The sequence below is a fragment of the Octopus bimaculoides genome, chromosome 10, assembly GCF_046866305.1.
Source record: "Octopus bimaculoides isolate indiv1 chromosome 10, ASM4686630v1, whole genome shotgun sequence".
Taxonomy (NCBI): domain Eukaryota; kingdom Metazoa; phylum Mollusca; class Cephalopoda; order Octopoda; family Octopodidae; genus Octopus; species Octopus bimaculoides.
Window position 1 is genome coordinate 91,862,522 of NC_142937.1, and position 12,315 is coordinate 91,874,836.

The following is a 12,315-nucleotide window of genomic DNA, read 5'->3' on the forward strand; positions in this document are numbered from 1 at the left end:
GATACTATTAATAACAGTAATAATACTAGTAACAACAATAGTAGCGGCGGGCATCGTGAATGGCAGTGGTAGTGATAGTGGTGGCGGTTGTGGTGGTGGTGGTGGTGGTTATGGTGCTACTGATTGGACGGTGGCAGCGGTGGTAGTGGAAGTGGTATTGTTAATATGTTTGCCGTAATGGCGACGGTTAGTCTCGTATATCTCGTTCACTCTACAGTTTCAAATTAATTTAACTTCTATGATGTGACAAACTATACAGAGTGTGTTTGTCTAACAACAAGGTGTTCTTTATTAATCATTCCATCAGATTGTTACCTTAAATAATTTACATCCTAATTAAACGCTTTGTTGAATTTCCTTCATTCATTATGATTGCTTGTTTCCAAATATATGTCTCTTTTTAATGATTTGCAATCACCTTTTCGTCTTTATTTGGACACACACACACACACACACAAACACACACACACACACACATACACACACACACACACACACACACACACACACACATACATTCATTCACACGCACACGCATGCATACATAGATACCATACATTTTGATGTGAACATCTCTTCGAAAATCAGAGAAAAACGATATCCATGAATAACTGCTTCGAAACACCCAGATTATAAATTCACGTTTCTACCAATAATAATTGGTGCACTTGATTTCGTGAGTAAACGTCTTCTCAACGTGACAATCTGCTTAAGCTAGGGTTTTCAGAAAAAGAAATCAATTGATTAGCACGTTACAAAAATAAAATGTGGAAGTGGAAGAATGAAGATATGCAAGACTTTTCTCAATGGGGCGTTGTTTTCGTTATCTACATTTCAACGATGGAGCTTGTAACTTTGTTAGAAATTAGCTCCTTCTTCAGAGGAAGAATTTAAATAATTAAAAACAGAGAAAACATACATACATACGGTCTGTTGCCATAGTAACGAAACTCAAGCACGCAGAGTGAAGCCGCTTGGTGGTGGTGATAGTAGTAGTAGTGGTGTTGGTGGTGGTGGTGGTGATGGTAGTAGTAGTAGTAGTAGTAGTAGTAGTAGTAGTAGTAGTAGTAGTATATTACACTCGCTCCTTTCTGCTGTCCTTTCTCTTTTCTCTCTCTCTTTCTAGAAGAAATCTTTTGCGGCTACATTCGAACAGAAATGGGCTCCACTGTGTTTTAAACGCCCAGGTCAGGTCATGCATCATCACAACAACGCCTCGCCGACACCTATCCGGAGTTGAGACGTTAGGGTATGCAGGACACCGATGTTTCTACAAATCACAAGGCCATCTTAAACAGCCTCGAGAAGTAGGGGCTGTCATACAGATGGCTTTCGGTACGTCAACCAAAAGGGATCATTCGACTGATTCGAAAAACACTTTTTCACAAAGGTGCTTCGGCTGGCCGGAGTTTACAGACACTGTTCCTTTCTCTGTCTCGATTTCAAGCTCACGGCCTCCTCTCTATGGCTCTTCTGCTTCTACTATAATGGTTCTTGAACATCTGAACAAGCAAGCTAAAAGCACAATGTACACGTGTCTCTCCATACTTCATCAACCCTTCTCACCTCACAACCCTCGCTCAAAACCTAACAACAAACAATTTTCAGGGACGTTTCCTTCATCCCAGTATAACATCCTTCAATTATAAACACTGCAGCACTGTACCAATTCCGACATCAACAAGCTAATTTAATAAACGCACCATTCTAACGGAGTCAATTCTCTGTTAAACTCTCTATATTTTTTCTTTTACACGCGAATTATTCGAAAATAGCAACGGGGATTCATTTAATGGGAAAACTGACCGTGCATTGTGTTAATACTAAAGGGAGTTAGCTTAATGGATCTACAAACCAATGAGGTCCCCATTCCAATAAGAATCACATTGACAACACTTAATTGTCTCCCCTTTAAATAATAAAGCTATTTGTTATCCGTAACATCTCTTTACAAGTTTCAAATTTGATTAAGCATCTCGGCTTATATGCACACCAATATATATATATATATGTGTGGGTACATACTGGTGTGTGTGTAACCATGCATGCATGTATGTATGTATGTATGTGTGTATGTGTGTGTTTGTATATATATATGTGTGTGTGTGTGTGTGTGCGTGCGTGCGTGTGTGTGTGTGCGTGCGTGCGTGTGTGTGTGTGTGTGTGTGCGTATATACATTTGTATGTATGTATATATATGTGTATGAGTATGTAGTTATATACATGCTAACGTACATATATGCATGTACGCATATGCATCTACAGACACACACACACACACACACACACACATATATATACATACATATATATATATATATATATATATATATATATATATATATATATATATATATATATATATATATTTATCTATATGTATATATATATATATATTTATATATGTGTGTAGAGAGAGATCAAATACATCCAAGAGGGCATTCATATTTTATCTATATACATCCAAGTTACATTTCATATTATTACACACAAGTACGCATATACACTCAAATACACACACACACACACACACACATATATATATATATGTATGTATGCGTGTGCGTATATATATATATATATAAATATATATCCATGCATACATACATACATACATACATACGTACATATATATATCATCGGTATGCTTGTATGTATTAATGCATGTATGTATGACGTGTTAGCATCAGTATTTAGTGCAGTTTTATGCAATTTTTATGATTACATCTTATCAAGTAAATTGTTGCAGCACGTCTATGATTAACCGGGAGATATTACTCCATCGCTCTCTTCTTAATGTGCAGCAAATGAACTTGCTGGCGTATGAGATACAAATTGCTATCACTTGTAGGTGATAATGACATTTTCTTATCTTCAAATAAAGTTCTCTTTCGCAATTTGTATCCCGAAATTTATTTCACTCAACTTATAGAACTCCTGTTAAATGGACAGTCTTTATTATGTCACCGGATTAAAGTCTGTGAGAATGACATCATTAAAGTGGTGTAGTGAAAAATGCATTGCATTCACCCTATCTATCTATCTAGCCAGCTATCTATCTATCTATCTGTCTATCTATCTATCTATCTATGGATATATATATATATATATATATATATATATATATATATATATATATATATATATATATATATATATATATATATATATATTGTTGTCTCCGTGTGTGCTCTTGCTCCACTTATTTCATTCTACATATATATATATATATATATATATATATATATATATATATATATATATATATATATATATATATATATATATATTAATCGATGAAATTTCAGCTTAGTCTCATATTCACGTTATACTGTTTGCAATTTTTACAATTTTTACAATTTTACAATTTTACAATATTGAAATAAACTAGTGCTTTTATGCATTACGCAATCATCATGTTTTATTTGTTTCACACATTAGACTGTGGCCATGCTGGGGCACCACCTTGATAAAATTTTAGTCGAATGAATCGACCCAAGGATATTTTTTATGCGTTTTAATGACACTAATACAGAAATGTCAAGAGATTACATTATTCACATTATTTACGTTTGATGGATGTTTGTTCTCATCTTGTTTGTTGTTAACACAACGTTTCGGCTGATATACCCTCCAGCCTTCATCAGGTGTCTTGGAGAATTTCAAACCTGGGTTCTCATTCCTAGGGTATTTTTAGATGTTATTATTATTATTATTATTATTATTATTATTATTATTACTATTATTATTATTCAGATCACTGCCTGTCAACTAAATTCACTCACAGATTATCAGTAATCTCGGGATTACAATGGAGTACTTGCACAAGGTGCCGCACAGTGGGACTGAACCCGAAACAATATGGCTTGAAAGCTAGCTTCTTAACCTCACATCCACGCTTGTTGAGAAATTTCATCATTGTTATTAGTTACGGTATGCATCATGGTCCTCCACTTCAGAGCTCTTTCGAGAGAATATAGCAATTAGGTTCAGGTAATAATACAGTATTTTTTGTTTTGTTTTATGGTTTGTTAACCTTACAGAAATTAATGTTTTAATGAAATTTTCTAAAACTGTGTTAATTAATGTGAAAGAAAGTTTCTCGTATCAATGATGAAGAAGATGGGAAGATGTTCCAAGAGTTAATGAGTGGGGAGGAAAGAATAAATGCAGAACAGAAGACGGTAAAGTAGCGAAATACAGAAGGATGATACGACAGCACTCCAAATGCAATGCGTTACAAATGTTGTTATGCACCGAATGTGGGATTTAGGGATCGATAAAATATAAATCAATAATATATTAGAAACTTGAATTGATTCAATTGATAATAGCGACGTCCTTAATTTCTGACAATGGGTCTTTAATAATTAATCTTTTATCTAATTCATTAATAATAATGGTTTCAAATTTAGGCACAAGTCCAGCAATTCTTGTTTTCCTGCCTATTTTAGATAGTTCGTTTAGTGTCCAGTTAAGGATATTGTAGCTGTAACTTATAACTGGGACGGCTAAAGTGTTAATACCTATTAACTTGTTTTTAGCATTGAGCTCTGTTTATTATTATTATTATTATTATTATTATTATTATTATTATTATTATTATTATTATTATTATTATCATCATCATCATCATCATCATCGTCATCATCATCATCACTATCATCATCATCAACGTCGTTGTCGTCATAATTATCATCATCATCCTCGTCCTCGTCGTCATCACCATCATCATCGTCGTCGTCGTCATCATCACCATCATCATTGTCGTCGTCGTCGTCGTTGTTTCGTCATCATCATCATCGTCATCATCATCGTAGTCGTCGTCGTCGTCATCATCATCTTCGTTATTACGCGCTGTTGCTATATTGGTGTTTGATTCCTCTTCGATTTTTATTGCAGCTGCTGGTAGTGGTATTGCTGACTGCGTATATACATATGTGTGTGTGTGTATGTAAGTAGATGTGTATATATATATATATATATATATATATATATATATATATATATATATATATATATATATATATATATATATGTATGTATGTATGTATGTATGTATGTATGTATATATACATATATATATATATGTATGTATGTATTATGTATGTATACACACAGACGTACCAAATACGTAACCCTTTTGTAATATTTACAAAGAATCAGTGCATTTAACTAGTGATTAATACTAATATAATTTAACTGGCCTACAAGCATGCAGGTTATACGTACATGTATGCGTGTATGCGTAATCACACACACACACACACACACACACACACATACATACATACATACACATACGCACACAGACGCCTACATGTATGCAGGCACGGGACGGCGATTAGCGTGTGTGTGCGTGTGTTCTGGAATATATGCAATTGTGTTGGGGCATGAGGGAGAGACGGGGCCATACCTTTCGTGCCAAAACTATTTCCTGCTTGCCGCCATGAAAGACAATGTAACACAACCGGCCCTTTCGTATCATATTAATATTTTCTGTTATGTTTGTATTTATTTATTTATGTTCGCTGTTTCTTTTCCCTTGGCAATTCACATACAAAAGTAACGGACCTTATTTGTATGAGCCGATTGGGTTGAGAGCAAATTCCATGCATACTCCCACACGCACTCATAGACGCATACACTACGCATACACACGACACACACACACACGTACATATATACTTACTTATAGATATACATATATACGTATACATATTTACAGACAGACACACACAAACACGAACATATATATATATACATATATCCATATATATATATCCGTATATTCATATTCATAGGTATAAGATTATATAAGTGCATTCCTGTGTGTATGTACGTATATATATATATATATATATATATATATATATATATATATATATATATATATATATACATACGTATATATATATATATATATATATATATATATATATATATATATATATATATATATACATACGTATATATATATATATATATATTTGTGTATATATTTATGGCTAACCTCTCATTATTTATATATACGTGTATGTGTGTGTGTGCATTTATGTATGTCAATATGTATATGATGGTATATATATATATATATATATATATATATATATATATATATATATATATATATATATATATATATATATATATGTATGTATGTATGTATGTATGTATGCACATGTGTATATATATGTGCGTGTGGATGCATGAGCCGTATGTGAATGCGTGGGTGCGTGCGTGCGTGCGTGAGTCCGTGCGTGCGTGCGTGCGTGCGTGCGTGCGTGTGTGTGTGTGTGTGTGTGTGTGTGTGTGTGTGTGCATGTGAGACTGTCATCGCTTGTGCAAGGCATTTCAACGAGATATGGTTTTTGGCACTGACTGTCTTGTTTCACTTTGGTGATTCTCCTAATTTGAAAGCTATCCATTCTTTGTTTCTATCTGTTGCATGTTTGGGTGATTAACATTTCTGTCTTGTATATGAGTTTGTGCGGTGGAGGCTTGCGTGTGCGCATGCGTGTGTGCGTTCGTGTACATGTGTGTGTGTGTGTGTGTGCACGCGCGTGCACACATACACATAAATAGGCGAAGGAGTGGCTGTGTGGTACGTAGCTTGCCTACCAACCACATGATTCCGGGTCCAATCCCACTGCGTAGCACCTTGGGCAAGTGTCTTCTACTGTAGCATCGGGCCGACCAAAGCCTTGTGAGTGGATTTGGTAGACGGAAACTGAAAGAAGTGACTTATTATATTAGAAATAATTTCCTCTATTTACATAATATCGAGGTCTCTTTCATTCTTTTGTTGTCTTACCATTACTATTAAGATATATATATATATATATATATATATATATATATATATATATATATATATATATATATATATATATATATATATATATATATATATATATATATATATATATATATATGTATATATATATCATATATCATATATCATATATCATATATCATATAATGGTATATATCATATAATATGATATCAGAATTTATCTCGTGTGTACAGTTATATGTACGACTGTAGCTGGTGAGTTTAGATCTCCATATATTACATATCATCCACTCAACTCCCCTTATAGTGGTCAGGTTACTAGTGTATTTATTAGTATTACTTTTTATAATATGCAGAGCAAACGTAGCGGAAATGATGATCAACAAATTATGATGTTCCATGTTTGGTTGAGTCATCCAAGGCAGAAATAGCAAATACAAACAAAAATTTTTAAAAAGCATCGTAATGTACACAGGAAGCAAATGATATGTATGTTTGGATGGATGGATACATGGGTATACATATATATTTATCTGTATTTATATATGATTAAAACAGGAGGAAAGTTCCATAGAAATCAAAAGTTATGGGGAAAATCAATAAAAAGAAACAGGTTGAAATGCCTGGTATGTAATAAAACCAGCCTTTTTTTTTATTATTTTGATATACGAACCATAATATATGACATAATGCTTTTTATGTATTTCGACTTTATTTCTCATCAAAAAATTTTAAAAAATAGTAATCCATCAAAAATTAAGCCCGTCACATAATCTGAGTTTTCGAAAAAATATTATTTTCTTTATCCACTTATGGCATTGTTGTCGATTGGTTCATGGGTGGCCACCATAGTAGCCTCCATATACGCCAATTTAGTAACAGGATAGCATAAAACAAGATTTGTAATCAATCACTTCTAGCATTTGGAAATGCATTCCACAGATTTTAAAAAGAAAAACTGGAAGAGTTTTTCGATGATGGTTTCGTCTTTTGACAGGAAAACCTTGACAAACTTACAGAATTTCAAAATCTAATCAATGATATAAATAAAAATATTCAGTTCACAACGGAATGTTGCCAGAAGGAACTGCTTTTTCTGGATATTTTAATTATGAAAATAGATGGGAAAATAGAAACCGATATTTACTCGAAGCCCATAGATTCCAACCATTATTTTTTCTCTATATCTTGTCGCTATAAATACACAAATAAAATATCATTCCATGCAATTTAGCAAAGAAAAGTATGTACAATACTATCCAGAGATTCCGATTAAACGTGATCAAATACTGAACAAATTGAGAAATACATTTGTGCAAAAAGCCTTCCCATTTCTTTTAATTATTAAAGCATCAGAGATGGCAACAGGTATAGATTTTCAAGATCTAAGGAAAATAAAATCTAAAACTGACAGAAATTTTACCTAATGTCTCCACATCAAACCCCAGTAATGTCAAAATATTTTATCTCCTTTAATCTCCTTTTTCTATATACGATTAAAAAAAAAAATTAAATAAAAATTCTTGAAAATCGACAAATCATCCCAAACAACAAACAACCTAAAGTACTGTAATACAGTTCAGCTGGAGCAAAATATCACAAACAAATCCCCAGCCCCGTGATTACAAAATGCAAAAGAGAAAATTGTAACATCCGTTTCTGTTAAACTGAAGGTTCGGAATTCAAATTTTCAAATGGATAAACACGCAACGTAAAAGGAAACTTTATCTGTAGCCCTAGGACTCTTAAACTTTCTAATAACATGCCGTGAATGTTTGGGAAACTACATTGGGCCGACTGGACGGAGTATAATCACACAAGGGATTGAGCCTACACCGTCAACAAATCTGTGATGGAAACAATGGAGCAATTCCTTGAACTGGACATTCCTTGAAATTGATCATCGGGGGTCGATGTAATCAATTCATCCCTCCCCCAAAATGGCTTCCCTTGTGGCGAAATTTGAAACCATTATTATTATGAGAGATCTTTTTCTTATGAGTGGGAAGGAGCATATGAAGTTATAGTTTCCATAAAAAAAATATTGAGTAACGTCGTCGAGAGGATTCGAACCTACGCGGGGAGACCCCAATGGATTTCTAGTCCATCGCCTTAACCACTCGGCCACGACGACGCTCTGAAAAACTACGTCTATCTTTTACCTTTTATCTTTCACTCGTTTCGATCATCACTGTGTGGTCATACTGGAGCACTTCCTGGAAGAATTCAATCGAACAAATCGTGTGTGCGTGCGTGCGTGCGTGCGTGCGTGCGTGCGTGCGTGCGTGCGTGCGTGTGGGCGTGCGGGCGTGCGGGCGTGCGTGCGGGCGTGCGGGCGTGCGGGCGTGCGGGCGAGTGGTGTGTGCGTATGTCTGTATGAGTGTGTGTATCAGCGTGCGCGTATTTCTGGTGAGTTGTAGTTTATGTCAAAGTGATGGTGCTGTTGGTGGTGGTCGTGATGGTGGTTGTGGTGGTGGTGGTGGTTTTGGTAGTGGCGGTGGCGGTGGTGGTGCTGGTGGTGCAGATGGTGGTGGTGGTGGTGGTGGTGGTGGTGTGATTGTATTTGTATTTGTAGTGATTGAGGTTTCGTGTGCGTGTTTGTATGCGGTGACTTGCACTTTATAGTTCTGGTTATGTCATTGGTGGTGGTGGTGGTGGCGGCGGCGGTGGTGGTGGTGGTGGTGCTGGTGATGGTAGTGGTGGTGGTGGTGGCGGCGGCGGTGGTGGTGGTGGTGGTGATGGTGGTGGTGGTGGTGGTGGTGATTACATTGATGATTGTGATGACGGTTGTGATGATGATGACGACGACAGTTCTTCTGATTTCTGCTAATCCCGCTGAACTTGTTATTCATAAATAATGAGAAACGACAAAATTAATTTTGCGCTAAATCGCCATATTACTCATTAGCGAAAAGCCGTGTTTTCTCATAGGCCGGTGGCGGAGAAGTGGAGCAGTGGGATACCGGTCCCTTAACGACCCCCTGTGAGGATTACAAAACAAAACAAAACAAAACAAAACAAACCAAAAAAAACTGACGAACGAAATGTTACGCTTAATACAATTAAAATGGTTTTAAAAATTATGTGGATGCAGCTTACATTTTCTCTTCTAATTAATAAAAACAAATGAGAAATCAGAGAGCAAAAAATATCTCACTAATGAATATGGAGTGAGAGAAGCTGGTATTTGCAAGATTGAGAAGCACGAATATAATGCTCGTGTAGTAATGTCTTGTAACAATATGGCAGATGGAAAATAACTGAGGATGGTTTACTGCAAACTAAATATGACTGTGGTAGGGGCACATATATATATATATATATATAGCGTAGTACAGTGTAATAGATGTGAAAGTGTTGGCTTAGGGGTTAGGGCCGCGTTTTGTCCTTAAGTAAGACACTTTATTTCACGTTGCTCCAGTCCACACATCTGGCAAAAGTGAGTAGTACCTGTATTTCAAAGGGCCGTCCTTGTCACACTGCGTGTCACGCTGAATATCCCTAAGAACTACGTTAGGGATACACGTGTCTGTGGAGTGGTTGCCATTTGTACGTTAATTTCACGAGCAAGCTGTCCCGTTGATCGTGGCAATCTCGCAATCGAGTGTCATATATTGGCGGGGGTAAAAAGTGATTTACCCTTAATTTATACCGAAAAAAAAATGGAGTGGCTACAAAAATGACATACATCAACCGGTAGACATTCAATTATGTCTATTTATTCCAAAACAAAAGGAAGTATTATAAGAATAGATACACATGCAAAAACTGTGTGCTACACACGTATATACCAGTAATACATAAAAGAGTAAAAGTTTCCTTACGGCCGTTTCTGCTATGAAGCCACGATATCCTACAGTCATTTTTGTATCCCCTCCACTTTCTTTTTGCCTATATATATATATATATATATATATATATATATATATATATATATATAAATATATAAGTGTATATGTATATATACACATATATGTATATGTATATATATATATATATATATATATATATATATATATGTATATATATATATATATATATATATATATATATATATATATATATATATATATATATATATATATATATATATAATGTATCGTGTGTATATAATACAATAGATACATGACACAGTGTATATATAATATAATAAATATATATTTAAAACTCGTCAATCGCACGGTGTACAGAGAGATCAGAAACAATGATTTGCATACATATACTCAATAGTTTCCGCAAATATGCTAATCGTTGTTGTGTACGTCTCATGGGGTCGACTTCTTCCTTTTACGATGATAGTATGATCATAACACAACCGGTTCGTTGGTGCAAGGGATTCTAGGACAGTGGTGTGTCGACATGCTGTGTCTCCTCGGAATAGAGAGAGAGCTTACTTGTTGGGTGGTTCCAATATTAAATTACATGCCGAATTGACGATGGTAGAATTGGTAAATTGATGGACCACGTCATGTGTTATCTAGTATGGTTCCATTTTGTTCTGAGTTCAAATTTGCTTTTCAGTCATCCAATGTTCAATTGATAAACATCTGTAATACACGATGTTACAAGTTTTGAATGAATCTTCCTGAAATGCCTTATGTTGGTAGAGGATAGTTTTCTTCTGCAAAAAAAAAAAAATGATTTATGAGCGTCGTCGATAGGATTCGAACCTATGCGGGGAGACCCCAATGGATTTCTAGTCCATCGCCTTAACCACTCGGCCACGACGACTGCTGGCGTATAACTGGCTTGTTATGTCTAATAATAGTAAAACTATGCACATTAGATCTCTTTTCAATAATTCTGGTTGTTTTCCAGCGTTTGGATGCATAGAGATTGTTAGCAGGCCGGGCGAAATGCTTAGCGGTATTTTGTCCGTCTATACTTTTCGAGTTCAAACTCCGCTGGAGTCGATTTTGCCTTTCATCCGTCGATGAATTAAGTACCAGTGAAATACTGGGGTCGATGTAATCGACTCGTCCTCTCCCACCAAAATTTCACGGCCTTGTCCCTATAGTAGAAAGGATTATTTACAGAAACAAATAAAATGGCGTGCTGGCAGAATCGTTAGAATGTCGGACGAAATACTCCGTGGCATTTCGTCCGACATAGGTTGCTGAGTTCAAATTCTGTCTGGGTCAAATTTGTTTTTCATCATTTTTGTTTTTTATTCATTTGCTTTTTGGGATCGATAAAATGAGTACCAGTTGAACACTGGGGTCGATTTACTTGACTTAGCCCTTCCCCGAAAGTTTGTACCAAAATTTGAACCATTATTTACAAAGAGTTTCCTGGTCGGAAAAGTCTGGGTTTGAATCAAAGAGTAGACCTATTACATATTAATATATACTTTCTACCATGTTAAAATATCCACCCGATGAAAGATAGGCTATATAGTTATTTGATTTGCTAGATATAACAGCCAAATCTCTCTCTAATTATACTTTAACGCCTGAAGAAAACAAAAGGCTTATTCAAAGATCTAGATGTTGTTTTTAATAAGTCGGAGTGGTTTCGTT

At 35.2% G+C, this 12,315-nt stretch overlaps 2 non-coding genes across 2 annotated transcripts; both read right to left on the reverse strand.

Moving 5' to 3' along the window:
- Nucleotides 1-8,848: 8,848 nt before the first annotated feature.
- Trnas-aga (transfer RNA serine (anticodon AGA)) lies at nucleotides 8,849-8,930 on the reverse strand. Its single transcript has one exon. It is a non-coding gene; the product is annotated as a tRNA-Ser (tRNA).
- Nucleotides 8,931-11,445: 2,515 nt separating this feature from the next.
- Trnas-aga (transfer RNA serine (anticodon AGA)) lies at nucleotides 11,446-11,527 on the reverse strand. The gene has a single exon. It is a non-coding gene; the product is annotated as a tRNA-Ser (tRNA).
- Nucleotides 11,528-12,315: the final 788 nt, after the last annotated feature.